The following is a 9,846-nucleotide window of genomic DNA, read 5'->3' on the forward strand; positions in this document are numbered from 1 at the left end:
TTAAAATTCAATGCAACTTGAAAGATCAAGGAATCATATTCAGAATATGATATTTTGAGTAACCAAAGATTTCATCAAGATGTATATCTCATATTCTCATAATAAAATTCAAGTATATTTTTTTCATCTAAGATTGAGTTTCATATATGATCCTCTTATAGGTTCAATGCTCAAAAATATTTCTCTCTCATATGATGAAATTTCTTCTTAGACCATATCCTAACTTCCTTCCGATAAATTTAAAATTTATAATGCTCAAATAATTAACATCAAAATCAGAAAAGTTATCATGATTTTCTTTCATACAAGTTTAGCATTCCAAAATCATTGAGTATACTCAACATAATATATCAATACCTTCCGCTTCCTTCCAGGATCAACTCTTCTTATATTCAGGCCACCCTACTAATTAAAATCCAAGATATAACTCGTCAATTCTATTATAGATATCATATGTCACTTATACATAAATTTCATCTTAATATCTATTGATTTAAAATCTAAATATTGAATCTTCTCTTTTATATCTATCATGTTCCTCATGATCATAACCTAAGTTCAAATATCACTAAAATTACAATTCTGAATAATTATAACTTTAAACTTAAATACCACTTAAATCATATTTTTTAGTGATCATAACTTAAACTCTAATATCATTCTATCATACCTTTAATGATCATAATATTAAACTCTGATATTATCAATCATACTCTATTGATTATAATCCCAAAGTTTTGATATCACTTATATAACAATCCCTAGTGACCTTAAACCTAAGCTCTAGTACTATTCTATCATATTCTCTGATATCACTCTGTCACATCCTATTGATCATGCATAAAGTTTTGATATCACTTCTTAATCCCTAGTGACTTAAACTTAAGCTCTAATATCATTTTATCAAATCCTAATCACTTATATCATAATCCCCAATGATCATAATCTAAACTCTGTTATTACTCTGTAATATTTAAATCACTTATATTATAATCCTTAATGATCATAACCTTAGCTTTGATACCACTTTGTCACATCCTATTGATCTTACATAAAGTTTTAATATCTCTTCATAATCTCTGGTGATCTTAAACCTAAGCTATGATACCACTTTATCACACCCCGAACCCAACATCCGGATCGGATACGTGATGGCGCACACTCTTTAGAGCAAGTCCTAAAGAATATGTAAGGCCAAATTAAATCATTACAATCTTATCAACCATAATATTTAATTTCAATAATAATTTATAAAATTTGCATAATTATAATTAACATTCCTTCAATCCTCTGATCAGGTATTAACGGTACTCTATCTATGCATCCGCTCACTCACAAATCCATACCATAGCCAACCATGGACATCTTGTAACTCTGAGAAGAAAGGAAAGATGAAGGGGTGTGAGCTTTACAGCCCAGTAAGAATTTTCATATCACACCAATATAATAATATAATCTGAAAATAAAGATAAGCAATAACACATAAAAGTCGATGTTCATGTTCAGAATACTGTAAACATTTATAGATTATCTATTTTATCAAAAGAGATACATTATCATATGTTAATAAGTGAAACAATTTTATTCAACGATTGTTTCATGTCTTATCTTTCTATTTTCTTCTATTATCACATCATCTTTAATCCTTTTCTTTTTGGCTTTGGCTTTGGACTATCAGGATCATGCGATGATCTTTTATTCGGATCGATTTTTGTGATCTTCCTCGGATTGAAATATTCATGATCTTTCTCGAATCAAAGTGGCCATGATCTTTCTCGGATCAAATCATTCATGATCTTTTTCGGATCAGATTCTTCCACACATAAGCCTGTGGGGGCTATCCCAGGCATAAGCTCCTGGCAGGCTATTCCATATGACAAAGCTAGTTTAAATCATATTTCTCTTTCTTTTTATTTTTATAAAATTATAATATTTGACTTCATTAATCAATTTAAATTTTACAGTGTAATAAATATGTCATACCCATATAATCATACCATCAATCGCTGATACATATGTATTGATATAACATACTCATGCTCAAAATCACATAAATAAATAACAGTATCTCAGATATAACAAATTCATCGATCTCAAATCCAATGATACAAAATCAATGAGATAAAACTAATGATAAAATAACATATATAATGATGGTCATGTACAGAGATTCTTATCTTTATCGATGACTGATTCAAGCATAGACATCAATATTCTTCTTTAATTTATGAATTTTTTTAACAAAATATTCTACTCGATATCATATGCAGACAATCATCTCTTCATAATCCTAATCAAATATAAAAATCATATATGGAGAAAATTATCCGATAATCAATCCTAATAATACAAATCTAAGACCTCTCTAAGGATTAACCAAAATTAAGATTTATCTAAGTATCTGGATCCTCCACTGATCCATAAGACTTCTAGAGAGAGAAAATCCATAAAGAGAAAGAAAATTTTAGAGAGAGAAAGTAGAGAGAGAAAGTGAGGAGAGAATCTTCGTATTCTTTCGATGAGGCAATCATAGTCGAGATCATCAGAGGTCATATCAGGGTGACTCAATATGGATTAACCATGATTGATGTTATCAATTTTGAATAAACATCAGATTGAAATCTAATCTACTGCATGAATTTCGGAGCAATCTCAGGTCATCATATTTTTCATATCAATTTTATCCTAGGATTCATGATGAAATCAGAGAGAGAAACACACTAGAGAGATAAAATCCATAAAGAGAAAGAATCTAGAGAGAGAAAATATAGAGAGAATGTAGAGAGAGGAGAGAGAGGAAAGAGAGAGAAAGGAGGAAGAGGAGAGAGAGAAAATTTTTCTCTTTTCTTTTTTTTATTTTTATTTTTCTCTATCTCTTTCTCTTTTTCTTTTCTTTTTCTTCTTTCTTCTTCTTTCTTTTTTTTTTCCTTTTCTTCCCACGGCCTCCCTTGGGCCGAAACAGGGGACGGACGAGGGAGCTCCAGCTTGGCTCCGACGAGGGCGACGGCTTCGTCGGAGGTCCGACAGCAGGTGAAGGCGGTGGTGGAGCAAGAGATGGCCGGCGGTAAGGTTCGACCGACGAGAAATCAAGAAGAGATCGAAAAAACAGGGGATCGCTACTTTTTCTTTTATTTTTCGGTCATTGACCGATCACCGGCGATCAATACCTTCAGAGAAGAGAGATAAAGGAATGAGGATTCTATCCTAGGGATGAGATGCCACAACCGACGATGCCGGTGGCTGGAAAAGAGAGAAAAGGGTCCGGCTGAAACAGAACAAACCAGGATTCACTCTTTTCATAGATTTTTTGGTGATCCCGAAGGCCGGTGAGGGTGCACGAAGCCATGAAAAGGAGGAGAAGGAAGAGAGGAAGGAGGAGAAGGGCTTACCTCAAGCTTTAACAGCGTCGTCGGCTCCAATTTCCGATGAACATGAGTACGGGAGGCCTTGACTTCAATTGGAGAAAAATAAGGAGAAAGGAGAGAGAGAGATCAGTGATCATCATGGGTTGTTTAGGAGGGAGAGAGGGGGGTCTTATAGAGTGGAGGGGAGGTCGAATCCCCCTCGGATTCGACTTCTCCTCCGGTGATTTGGGTGGAAGAAGACTCCCAGCGGGAGTCTTCTTCGTTTCATTTTTTTTTATATGGGCTTTGGGCTTGGTCCAGGGCCCAAATGGACCTGGTGTTACAGATAGTACATTCCAAAATGGGGTCCACCAATACTTAAGCTTTAATAGATGGTTTGGAAGATATTTTATATCAAACTCTCTGATCTCAATGACCTATTTGGCCAGCCGACTTAAGGTCTCAGGTTGGTGAAGCACTGACCTGATAGGTTGGTCAATGAGAACAACGATCATGTGCGCTTGAAAGTATGAGTATAGCTTCTTTGTTGAGATCACAAGTGTATAAACTATTTTCTCCAGCTTCATATATCTGGTCTTCACGTCATGGAGCACTCGACTCACATAATATACTAGTTTTTGAAGCACACCTTATCGAATGAGCATCGAGCTATCTATTTGAGGAGATATCGTGAGGTGCAAGTATAGGACCTCATCCAGCTTTGGTTTGCTAAGAAGTGACAGGAAGCCAGGGTATCTCTTCAGCTTATCAAATACAGCTTGAAACTCTTCTATCCACTAAAAGTCTTTGGTCTACTTAAGAGCTCCGAAGAAGGGTAGACTCCTCTCGACCGATCTTGAGAGAAATTTGCTGAGAGTCGCTATTCTTCTTAGAAGATGTTGCACTTCTTTAATTCTCCTTGATGGAGTCATCTCCTGGAGTGCTTGAAGATCTTCTCTAGATTTACTTCGATCTTGCACTGTGATACCATAACACTGAGGAACTTGTCAGAAGTGACCCTAAATGCATACTTGTTGAGGTTAAGCTTCATATGGAAGCATCGCAGTGCTATAAAGGTTTTCAAAGTCAGCAATATGATGCTTGGCAGTCCTTTTAACGAGCATGTCATCCATATACATCTTCATATTTTTTCTGATCTGCTCCTTGAAGATCTTATTGACGAATCTCTAGTAGGTCACTCCTGCATTCTTTAGACCGAAAAGTATGATCCTATAACAAAAAAGACTCTTGTCAATAGTGAAGGCTGTCCTTTCCTCATCCTTGGGGTTTATATAGATTTGATTATAGTCGGAGAAGACATCTACGAAGGAGAAGAGCTGGTGATTCGAGTTAGTGTCCATTAGTTGATCAATCTGAGGCAACAAAAAACTATCCTTGGGGCATATCTTATTGAAGTCGGTATAGTCAATGCATATGCACTACTTTCTATTCGTCTTCTTGACCAACACTACACTGGCTAGCCAGTTGGGATATTTTACTTGTTGGACAAAGACGGCTTTAATAGTTTATCTAGCTCTTCCTCAATGATAATCTAGTGCTATGGTGTAAAATTTTTTTTCTTTTGCCTGTTCGGACAATGCTTTGGATCTATGCTCAGACGGTGAACAATAACTTTCAGATTTATATCTGGCATGCTCGAGGCTAATCAGACAAAGACATCCATATTAGATCAAAGAAATGGGACAAGATGCTAGTGATCCTCATCATTCAGGTTGGAATCGACTTGGACTTTTCTAGTTGGGTTTGACTCCTTCAATATGATCGGTATGAGGTCTTCTACTAGCTAGCCTCTTTGTTACATTAGCTCGTTGGACATCAAGCCTTCTATGGGCTGAGGTTTCGTAAGCTTCTCTCCTCGCTGGATCGCCATGTGGCATTCTTTGGCTAGCTCCTGATCTCCTGGACCTCGCCAACATCGTGCGGAGTGTGGAACCTAATGAATAAGTGATAGGTTGACACTATGGCTCGGGGAGTGTTCAATCCTAGCTGATCTAATATAGAATTTTAAGTGGATGGGATTTTTACGACTACAAAATTGATCTGGATGGTTGACTACCTGGGAGCTCATTTAGCAATCATCGAGAGGGAGATGACTCCTATTTGTACTGTGTTACCAGAAAAGTTGACTAAAGGAGAATCAAGTCTCCTTAGCCGATCACATGTCGGACCCATTCTTATAAAAACATCATAAAATAAAATATCTATAAAACTTTCATTATCAATCAAAATGCAATGTATATTATTACTTAATATATTTAAAATTACTACAATCAAATCATCATGAGAATTTTTATTCTCCAAAGATCATCATCGAAGAAGGTGATTTCTTCATCTTCGATCTTTTGCCTCTTCTGAATCTCCTCTTCAGCTGGGCTTGGTTCTAAAGTTGGATTGCTAAGCTACTGCCCAGAGATAGTACAAATCACCCCCACCATAGGCCTATTCTCCAAGGGACCATCAAGCCGAGGTAGTTCGGGTCTAGTTTCATTTTGATTTTTCCATTCTTCAATATCTTGTCTTAGCCATCCTCATCTGATGAGTGTCTTGATCTCATCTTTAAGCTACTGATATTCCTTGATGTCATTATCGTGGTCTTGATGGTATCGACAGTATTTCATTGCATTTCACCTATGAGATGGGGTTATCATCCTTCTTGACCTCGATAGATCCCCTTGGTGCTCTATCTCTATAAATATCTAGGTTCAGAGGGCATTGAGGGGAGTGTAAATATTGACCCTCTAAGGTGAAGATCTAGATCAATGATGTTCGAGTGAGATCCTTATCTGACCATGGTGATGAGGAGTTTGGGATCGACTTGATCTTTAATCGCCTTGTCAGTCTTCAAGCTTATGCTCCTGTTCTTGTGCTTGGCATCTTTCTTTCCTCTGCTCATTGCTGGGATGCTTTCTATGTCGAGCCCATACCTCCTCCATATTTGCATACTTTTCCATCCTTACCAATATCTCGGCGAAGTTTTTAGAATATCTTTTTTCGAGCAAGAAGAGAAAATCATTTTTGAACAGCCCAACTTTGAAAGTACTCATAGCCACTAACTGATCCAAATTACGTACTTCAGGGGTCGTGGCATTGAAGCGATTGATATACTTCCGGAGAGACTCACCTTCTCATTAAACTTAGAATTATAGTGGAATTCATAAGAAGGAAGACTTAAAAAGTAGACGTAGGTGTTGGGTTTGGCATCACATCACTATAAATTAGTGTGTTTGTGTTGCTTGTTCTAGTTTTTATGTGGTGCCTTAATTTATTATTTATTTTACTGTGTATATTTATTATTTGCACCATATACTTACTTGATTTATTTTAATTAAGCATATACTTATTTTAAAATTATAAAAATTTTTAAAAAATTCAATTCACCACCGCTTATGGGTTGCTACATCTGGATAACAAATCATAAGCAGCACTACATCACAGAAACTCCATAAAAGACTCAGTTAGGGACCCCATCAGCATAACAGTCACGATCAGATCCATCAAACATCAAATCTGAGCAGCTCTTAAGCACTAAAATAGCACATGCCCCATAATCTCCTCCCCCATCTCACAGTATGGGTAAGTAGAAGGGAGGGCCAGACCTCTATCTCTCAAAATTGCTCTTAACGGAAGATAGTCTCAAGCAACCTTCCAAATAAATAGGTGAACTCTTGGATGAGTATCTAGCCTCCAAATCCAAGCTCCATCCAGATATCGGATCGGCTCTCTGTGATACATATCATACATATTCCTCATCATTAAAATATTATTTTGATCAATGAAAAATATGAAATGATGGTTATTTTTCTGGTTTGGTATGAGCTGTTGTAAGAAGATAATTGCAATTCTTGTCATAAGTATATCTTTGAAGAAAAATATTATAAACAAATAACATATAAATTTTTTAAATAATGATGCTTAGAGAAAAATTAGATAGGGTTGAAACCAGATCAAATATAGATTGCATACTAGTATGTTTATATCTATATTTATTTTATCTAACAATACAAATATGGATACTGATATTATTTGGATGCAAAAATTTATATCCATATATATTTTTTAAATAGATATAGATTTAATTTAGATATTAGAAGTATGAATATAACTATGGATATAAATTAGATAATTAAATTTTATGACTATAAAATCAAATATATTACTATATAGATGATAAATCAAGTTAATAGTATATTTATATAATTATATATTTTTTTAAAAAAATTAAAAAGTACTATATAAAATTATATAAGATTAAAGATAGATTTGGATATTCGGATAAATATTGAATAATTATCTATTCATATTTATATCTAGTTTTTTAATAAATATGAATATAAATATGGATATCAATCGAATCTTCATATTTTTATTAATATTCAGATTGATTCGAATATAAAAATAATTCGGATATCCAAGCTATTTTTACTTTTAAAATTACAGATGTATAAGAATTATTACTATTCTTACTGACTGGCACATGACAAATATTTAGTGAGATAATAGGTAAGTGTATGGTGGAGGACACTTTGTTTCGTAACTTTCTGAAGGAAAAAGGCAAAAAGAGTTGAACAGCAAGAGATATTTTATGTCGAAGAATAAATATTATTAAGATTTTTAAAAAATTTAATTAAAGTGACGGTTGCCGGGGTGGGTGCTGTGAAAGACCCTCCAAACTGTGCTCTTGAAGAGCTGGGTTTTCATCCATTTAAATCCATTTCTTATATTTTAGTAATATATAAAATATTTATATAAATATTTTTATAAGAAAGTTCAGGAAGGAATTCCTTTGCATCCTTTGAAAATATATCCTTTCTTCAATAAGATCTTTAAGGGCTTCCTTTATATATTAAAATGTATAAATTTTTTAAAATAATGTGCTTAAAGAAAAATTAAAATTATATAATAATTATTACTGTTTTTGTGGATTGGCAAGATTGGTAACAGCAAGAGATGTTTTAAGATGAAAAATAAATATTATTAAGTTTTTTTAAAAAATTATTGAAAGTGATGATTGTTGAGTTGGATGCTGCATGTTATGAAAGACCCCTCGTATCTTTCTACAAAAATTGTATCAAAAAAAAATCAATATATAATTTATATATGACATGAATCCAAACCGTCAGAATTTTGATCCAAAACATGAAATCTAACACAATTTTCATCATCTTGTCAAGCCCATAATAGTTCAAAGCCCAAGCCATTGGTGACCTCATATTTCTATTAATATTCAAATTGATTCAAATATAAAAATAGATTCAAATATTTATATTATTTTTAATTTTAAAATAAAAAATATATAATAATAATAATTATTTTTATTGGCTGGCATATGATAAATATTTACTGAGATAATAGATAAGTGTATGACAGAGGGTATTTTGTTTTCTATTTTTTTTTTTGAAGGAAAAAGACAAAAAGAACCGAACAGCATGAGATGTTTAACGATGAAGAATAAATATTACTAAGGTTTTTCAAAAATTTAATGAAAGCGACGGTTGCGTGGGCTGGGTGCTGTGAAAGACCCCCCAAACTGTGCTCTTAGCAAGCTGGGTTTTCATCCATTTAAAGCCATTCCTTATATTTTAGTATTATATATAATATTAATATAAATATTTTTATAAGAAAGTTTAAGAAAAAATTTCTTGGCATCCTTTGAAAATATATCTTTTTTTTCAAAAAGGGCTTCTTTTATATATTAAATAATATATAAATTTTTAAAATAATTTATTAAAAAAATTAAAGTTGTATAATAATTATTACTGTTTTTATCAATCAGGGAGATTGGTAACAGCAAGAGATGTTTTAGGATGAAAAATAAATATTATTAAAAATTACTGAAAACGATGGTTGTTGGGTTGGATGCTGTGAAAGGTCCTCGTATCTTTACACAAAAATTGTATCAAAAAAAAAAAAAAAATCAATATATGATTCATATGTGACATGGATGGACCACCAAGATTTTGATCCAAAATATGAAACCCAACACAACTTCCATCACCTTGCCAACTCGACAATGGTTCAAAGCGCACGTCTCCAAGCACCGCAATTGGAGCCATCAAATGATCGGGCCATTTAGGTCCTTAAAATAAAAGAACAGGGTTTGTATTTTAATATTTTGTTTAATAAATTTTTTTTTTAATGTAGCTCATTTATAATCCGACCCGTGAAAAGCTACCTGTTTAGTCCGCAGGTCAATTTATTTTTTTGATTTTATAAAATTTAATTAGTTTATAATATTTTTTTTATTATGAAAAATAAAGATTATGATATTATTATAAAGTTTTTGGAGCTATTTTATATTTATTTTTAGTATTTTAAAATTTTGATATAAAAATTGATTTTATTTATTTATTTATTTAATAAAATATTATATTTAAAAATTTTTTAATTTTTATTAATTTTTAATTATTTAATTATTTTAAATTTTTGATGAGTTATAAAGTTGAATCTATTTAAGCCCCACACTTATAAAGGTTAGGATCAG

The sequence above is a fragment of the Elaeis guineensis genome, chromosome 13, assembly GCF_000442705.2.
Source record: "Elaeis guineensis isolate ETL-2024a chromosome 13, EG11, whole genome shotgun sequence".
In the NCBI taxonomy this organism is placed as follows: Eukaryota; Viridiplantae; Streptophyta; class Magnoliopsida; order Arecales; family Arecaceae; genus Elaeis; species Elaeis guineensis.